Below are 8,178 nucleotides of genomic sequence, written 5' to 3'. Positions count from 1 at the left end.
TTCGCCGGCCGAAGTGGCCGTGCGGTTAAAGGCGCTGCAGTCTGGAACCGCAAGACCGCTACGGTCGCAGGTTCGAATCCTGCCTCGGGCACGGATGTTTGTGATGTCCTTAGGTTAGTTAGGTTTAACTAGTTCTAAGTTCTAGGGGACTAATGACCTCAGCAGTTGAGTCCCATAGTGCTCAGAGCCAAGTAGCCTTCAAAATGGCGTCAGGTGAGTTCTAAGCAGAGAGCTGTCACTGAATTTCTTTCGGCGGAAAACCTGAGTATCGCTGATATTCACTGACGTTCGTAGAATTTCTGCGGAGCCTATAACAACGCAAGGTCTCACAAAAATGCGCGCACCCGAGAGAAGGTCAGAAAACTTCTTTGGGCTGTTCTTTTTCATCCGCTCTACAGACCGCATTGCGCACCTTTCGATTTCCATCTGTTTGGCCCACTGGAGGGCGGACTCCGCGGGAAGCAGTACCTAGACGATGAGGAGGTTACTAGTGCAGCAAGACGTTGGCTGCGACGTAGATCAGTAGAGTGGTAACATGCGGGCGTACTGGCCCCCCCAGTATGGTGGAATCCTGAACAAAACCAAGCTGCTTTCAGAAAAAAAAATGTGTTGCATTACTTATTGAACGTCCCTTGTATTTATTAAAATAACGCATATCGCAGACCACGTAAGTGGGGTACAATTTAAAACTACAGTCGCTAATGTTCTAAAGAGTTTTACTGTCGTACGACCTTGATTTTGGCCTAATAGCCTTTGTTTCTTTAGAGTTGTTAAAATATCTGTGAAATTAATAAAGACTTCATGCTTCATTTCTGTTTGTATTGCCTATTCTTTGCACCTATACAGACCATAGTGGCCCAATAAAAACTTTAGATGTAATCTTATTTTGCCAGGAAATGGACTAATAAACAGAAAAAATAGAACTGTAGGGTGTGCAGAAATCACATGTTCTATAGAAAAGTGTGTGTTTGTGCAGGTATTGTGCTGAAACTGAAAACATCGGACTCTTTGCAAACAGTAAAGGCAGCTCGAAATGATCGGAAATTGCTGAAAATCGAAATGTTCTGCTCATCATAGCTAACAATTAAGTGTGTATGTTTTTGTGGTGTATTGGCACTGAGCGGCGTGGCTATCGACGAATTAGGTGTACCTCGAGCTTTGGTCAGAACGCGACTTCGTCTCTGTATAGATAACCTGAGAGCTGTAAGCGGAGCAGGCACCAGAAAATAGTGTGGTGGTGAAGCGTTCTTCTTATCTGGCCTCTGATATAATGCCAGTTATGTACTCACTCACACAAAGAAAAACGCGCGACTATACGAACAGTTTCATCAACGGACTATTTCCTGAGATATCTTAAAAAAAAAAAAAAAAAATGGTTCAAATGGCTCGGAGCACTATGGAACTTACCAGCGATGGTCATCAGTCCCCTAGAACTTAGAACCACTTCAACCTAACTAACCTAAGGACATAACACAACACCCAGTCATCACGAGGCAGACAAAAGCCCTGACCCCGCCGGGAATCGAACCCGGGCGCGGGAAGCGAGAGCGCTACCGCGCAACCACGAGCTGCGGACAGAGATATCTTCAACTTATAACCTAAATTTAGGCAGTGTTTCTGTCAAATGTCGATCCCATACACCATGTAGGGTTGACAACGCCTTACCTTTGCTACTAATTTTCTGAGTTGTTTTATAAGATATATTAAATACAGTGCATTTACATAATCTGTAAATATCTGTGAGTGACTACACTAAACACAACCACTTACATTGTCCATGGTAATACACTACTGGACATTAAAATTGCTACACTACGAAGATGACGTGCTACAGACGCGAAATTTAACCGACAGGAAGAAGATGCTGTGATACGCAAATGATTAGCTTTTCAGAGCATTCACACAAGGTTGGCGCCGGTGGTGACACCTGCAACGTGCTGACATGAGGAAAGTTTCCAACCGACTTCTCATACACAAACAGCAGTTGACCGGCGTTGCCTGGTGAAACGTTGTTGTGATACCTCGTGTAAAGAGGAGAAATGCATACCATCACGTTTCCGACTTTGATAAAGGTCGGATTGTAGCCTATCGCGATTGCGGTATATCGTATCGCGACATTGCTGCTCGCGTTGGTCGAGATCCAATGACGGTTAACAGAATATGGAATCGGTGTGTTCAGGAGGGTAATACGGAACGCCGTGCTGGATCCCAACGGCCTCGTATCACTAGCAGTCGAGATGACAGGCATCTTATCCGCATGGCTCTAACGGATCGTGCAGCCACATCTCGATCCCTGAGTCAACAGATGTGGAAGTTTGCAAGACAACAATCATCTGCACGAACAGTTCGACGACGTTTGCAGCAGCGTGGACTATCAGCTCGGAGACCATGGCTGCAGTTACCCTTGACGCTGCATCACAGACAGGAGCGCCTGCGATGGTGTACTCGACGATGAACCTGGGTGCACGAATGGCAAAACGACATTTTTTCGGATGAATCCAGGTTCTGTTTACAGCATCGTGATGGTCGCATCCGTGTTTGGTGACATCGCGGTGAACGCACATTGGAAGCGTGTTTTCGTCATCGCCATACTGGCGTATCACCCGGCGTGATGGTATGGGGTGCCATTGGTTACACGTCTCGGTCACCTCTTATTCGCGTTGACGGCACTTTGAACAGTGGACGTTATATTTCAGATGTGTTACGACCCGTGGCTCTACCCTTCATTCGATCCCTGCGAAACCCTACATTTCAGAAGGATAATGCACAACTGCATGTTGCTGGTCCTGTACGGGCCTTTCTGGATACAGAGAATGTTCGACTGGTGCCCTGGCCAGCACATTCTCCAGATCTCTCACCAATTGAAAACGTCGGGTCAATGGTGGCCGAGCAACAGGCTCGTCACAATACGTCAGTCACTACTCTTGATGAACTGTGGTATCGTGTTGAAGCTGCATGGGCAGCTGTACATGTACACGCCATCCAAGCTCTGTTTGACTCAATGCCCAGGCGTATCAAGGCCGTTATTACGGCCAGAAGGTGGTTGTTCTGGGTACTAATTTCTCAGGATCTATGCACCCGAATTGCGTGATAATGTAATGACATGTCAGTTCTAGTATAATATATTTGTCCAATGAATAACCGTTTATCATCTGCATTTCTTCTTGGTGTAGCAATTTTAATGGCCAGTAGTGTACAATCGCTAACATTCTACAGAGTTTTATTGTCGTACGACCTGGAGTTTGGACTAATAACCTTCGTTTCTTTAGAGTTGTTAAAATATCTGTGAAATTAATAAAGACTTCATGCTTGATTTTTGTTTGCATTGCCTATTCTTTGCACCTGTACAGACCATAGTAGCCTAATAAAAACTTTAGATATAATCTTATTTTGACAGGAAATGGACTAATAAACAGAAATAATAAAACTGTAGGGTGTGTAGAAATCACACGTTCCATAGAAAAGTGTGTGTTTGTGCAGGTATTGTACTGAAACTGAAAACATCGTACTGTTTGCAAACAGTAAAGGCAGCCTGGAAATGATCGTTAATTGCTGGAAATCGAAATATTCTTCTCATCATAGCTAACAATTAAGTGTGTATGTTTTTGTGGTGTATTGACACTCAGCGGCGTGGTTATCGACGAATTACGTGTACCTTGAGCTTTGGTCAGAACGCGACCTCGTCTCCGTATAGATAACCTGAGAGCTGCAGGTGGAGCATACTCCAAAAAATAGTCTCGCGGTGAAGCGTTCTTCTTATCTGGCCTGTGATATAATGACAGTTACCTACTCACTCTCACAAAAGAAAAATGTTTGACTATATGAACAACTTCTACAACTGACTGTCTTCAACTTAAAACCTAAATTTCAAAATGGTTCAAATAGCTCTGAGCACTATGGGACCTAACATCTGAGGTCAGCAGTCCCCTAGAACTTAGAACTACTTAAACCTAACTAACCTAAGGACATCACACACATCCATGCCCAAGGCAGGATTCGAACCTGCGACCGTAGCGGTCACGCGGTTCCAGACTGAAGCGCCTAGAACCGCACGGCCACACCGGCCGGCAAACCTAAATTTAGGCAGTGTTTCTATTAAACGTCGATTCCATACAGCATGCAGTGTTGACAACGCCATTGCTTTCCTTCTAATTTTCTGAGTTGTTCGATAAGATACATTAAATACAGTGCATTTACATAATCTGTAAATATGTGTGAGTGACTACACTAAACACATCCTCTTACATTGTCCATGGTAATATAATAAGCTTGTTGGTGGTCTGCCATCTGTTTTGCCCACGATTGGTCACTCAACTTCATATCGCACCAAACTGCTACTCACGGGTATCTAAATGAGTTGGCTCATTCCAGTTGAAGCTCATTCATGTTGTAGTCACAGAATACGTCATTTAGTAAAACGCAGGCTTGCATATCTAAATCCTTGAAGGAAGTTGCTAAATGTTGTATCGTTTTAAAATCATATCAAGATCTTTTTTGCACACTTGAGGTTTCTATTACGCCATCTACCCTAAAATCTATAGCTTGAAACGTATCGCCATACAAATTTCGTGCACGTATTATAGCTTGCACTTCGGAACAACGTGCAGTTCATCGAGAAACACAGATCCTCGGTTCACTCCCCCGCCCCCACTACCCTGTTATCACCTGTTGTGCAGGTACCAAGATTATTCTCTGGGACTCCACCAATCATTTATTCATTAACCATTTACTACAGTATACGAAACGCCGTGCCTATAGAGCTGCTGCTGCTGCGGTACTAAGGCTGTACTCGCCAAACAAGAGTCGCGTAACGCGCCACTGTTAATGTAATAGAGACACACTCGTTAATTACGCAACGCACCGAAACAAACACTGCGGAGGCACCTGTGCAGCTGCTTCTCTGGACCAACACAAAGGATAAAACGCCTAAATTAGAGCTGCACAGCTGTTAGTCATATGTTGTTGTGGTCTTCAGTCCAGAGACTGGTTTGATGCAGCTCTTCATGCTACTCTGTCTTGTGCAACCTTCTTCATCTCCCAGTACCTACTGCAGCCTACATCCTTCTGAATCTGCTTGGTGTATTCATCTCTTGGTCTCCCTCTACGATTTTTAACCTCCACGCTGCCCTCCAGTACTAAATTGGTGATCCATTGATGCCTCAGAACATGTCCTACCAATCGATCCCTTCTTCTAGTCAAGTTGTGCCACAAACTCCTCTTCTCCCCAACTCTATTCAATACCTCCTCATTAGTTATGTGATCTATCCATCTAATCTTCATCATTCTTCTGTAGCACCACATTTCGAAAGCTTCTATTCTCTTCTTGTCCAAGCTATTTATCGTCCATGTTTCACTTCCATACATGGCTACACTCCATACAAATACTTTCAGAAACGACTTCCTGACACTTAAATCTATACTCGATGTTAACAAATTCTCTTCTTCAGAAACGGTTTCCTTGCCATTGGCAGTCGACATTTTATATCCTCTCTGTTTCGACCATCATCAGTTATTTTGCTCCCCAAATAGCAAAACTTCTTTACTACTTTAAGCGGTCCATTTCCTAATCTAATACCCTCAGCATCACCCGATTTAATTCGATTACATTCCACTATCCTCGTTTTGCTTTTATTGATCTTCATCTTATATCCTCCTTTCAAGACACTGTCCATTCCGTTCAGCTGATCTTCCAGGTCCTTTGCTGCCCCTGACAGAATTACAATGTCATCGGCGAACCTCAAAGTTTTTATTTCTTCTCCATGGATTTTAATTCGTACTTCGAATTTTTCTTTGTTTCTTGCTCAGTATACAGATTGACTAATATTGAGGAAAGGCTGCAACCCTGTCTCACTCCCTTCCAAACCACTGCTTCCCTTTCATGCCCCTCTACTCATATAACGGTCAGTATTCATGCTGCAGATGGTGCGTACACAGCCAAATATAACTCAGCTCAGTACTGCGGAATTGGTGCTTAACAGAATACAATTCATATTTACTCTCCCTTCAGAAGAGAGTCGGAAATATTAAGAAAAAGAGAAATACATCCAGTGATCAAAAGTATCTTGACAGCTTTAAGTAATGCGAAATTGACCACTAGATGTCACGAGAGACAGACCCGCCAATACAAAAGGAGACAGGGAGTATTGTGTTATCAACAGAGATGCAGTAACAGTAGAAAGACGTGGTCAGGAAAGCTGTGACTTCGAAGGTGAACAAGTCATTGCATGTGTTAACTGAGATTTGGGGTAACTGAGATTTGTGACACAGTTCAAGCTCACACCCTATCTTCCCTACCCTTTCACTGTTAGGCAGTTGTCGTAGGTCATGAACAGTCATGACGCGATCCAAAGTCATAAACAGCCCAAGTGACCTAAGATAGTCCAAGGTTATGTGACGTCACAAAGTTACCCAATTCTTAAACTTCTTTGGAATGAGAAGATTCTTTGGTCAATCCCCGTCATATTTCATTTTGTTGAATTTCTACTGATTCAAATGAAATTTTTCAGTGGAAATACCTACATAACCAGTGCAACCTCCCACTTACATATTGCGCCGATTTGCTAAGAGCCCTGTAGCCACAACGCTCTGTGTTCCAGTTCTGTTGAGTCCAGTTTTCTTACATTGCAACCAGTTTCAGTAAATTTCGCAATGCAAATAGCGCAGTTTGCTAAGTATAACCTCTCCTTTTGCATATACAACCATTTGTCCTATGCTTTGGCGTCAAATGGTTCTGAGTTCAAACCCCGTCATGTGTGATTTTCTAATTCATCATTTTTTTCATAACATTTAATGTTTAAATAATTTCAAACAAGTTGGTACGTGTTCTAAGTTAAAACGGCATCGAAGCTGAAAGGCAAAGGGTTTTTTCTTTAATTTCAACCGATTTAAGTGAAATTTCACACAGCAAATAGCGCAGTACCTACACACAGCTAAGTGCAACTACGCACCCAACCCGCGAAATTCCACTGCTCCCGTCCACCCCTCTAAATCTCACTGTCTCCAAGGTGTCACCGACCCTTCGCAATAACCTCATCTCGTACAGCCATTGCGAAGACATTGGGATATTACCACTCAAGTTAATTAAACACAAACGTTATGGGCTTTAGGGTTCACTTGCTTCGCTGCCAGCCACTGTATATTATGTAAACGGGTTCTTTGGAAAGGAAAGCGATAATTTTTTTTAAATATATTATATTTTCCATAAAATTTCGTCCACATTTGTCATCTATGACATTTCTCCAGCACTGAAGACAAAGTTTCCCCAAATCTTCCATACATCTATGTACTCTACTACGATCACAAGACATTTGTTATCGTATTGCGGAATGATAGACAAAATCTCAGACTATTACTCAGTGAAGAGACTAAATTTTTTTCCTGCAAGCTGCACTTTCTTCATATACGAAGCAAAATGAGTAGTCATGGTCTTTTATACATCCACTATCAGCACTTCCTGTGACAGGTGATTGCTCATACACAGAGTGTAACTACACAGAAGCACCAAAGAAAGTGGTATAGGCAAGCATATTCAAATACAGAGATATGTAAACAGCCAGAATACGGCGCTGCGGTCGGAAACTCCTGCGCAAGACAACAAGTGTCTTGCGCAGTTGTTAGATGCTACAGTGGCTAGTCATCGCGATTTAAGTGAGTTTGAACGTGGTGTTGTAGTCGGCGCTTGAGCCGTGGGACACAGCATTTCCGAGGTAGCGATGAAGTGGGGATTTTACCGTAGGACCATTTCAAGAGCGTACCATGAAAATCAGGAATTCGTAAAACATCAAATCTCCGACATCGCTGCAGCGGAAAAAAGACCCTGTAAGAACGGGACCAACGATGACTGAAGAGAATCGTTCGATGTGACAGAAGTGCAACCCTTCCGCAAATTGCTGCACATTTCAATGCTGGGCCATCAACAACTGTCGGCGTGCGATCCATTCAACGAAACATCATCGATATGGGCTTTCGGAGCCGAAGGAATACTCGTGTACCCTTGATGACTGCACTACACTAAGCTTTACGCCTCGCCTGGGCCCGTCAACACCGACATTGGACTGTTGATGACTGGAAACATGTTGTCTGGTCGGACGAGTCTCGTTTCAGATTGTATCGAGCAGATTGACATGTACGGATATGGAGTCAACCTCATGAATCCATGGACCCTGCATGTCAACAGGG

This window comes from Schistocerca americana, chromosome 7 (genome assembly GCF_021461395.2).
Source record: "Schistocerca americana isolate TAMUIC-IGC-003095 chromosome 7, iqSchAmer2.1, whole genome shotgun sequence".
Classification (NCBI taxonomy): domain Eukaryota; kingdom Metazoa; phylum Arthropoda; class Insecta; order Orthoptera; family Acrididae; genus Schistocerca; species Schistocerca americana.
This window is presented reverse-complemented; position numbering follows the sequence as displayed.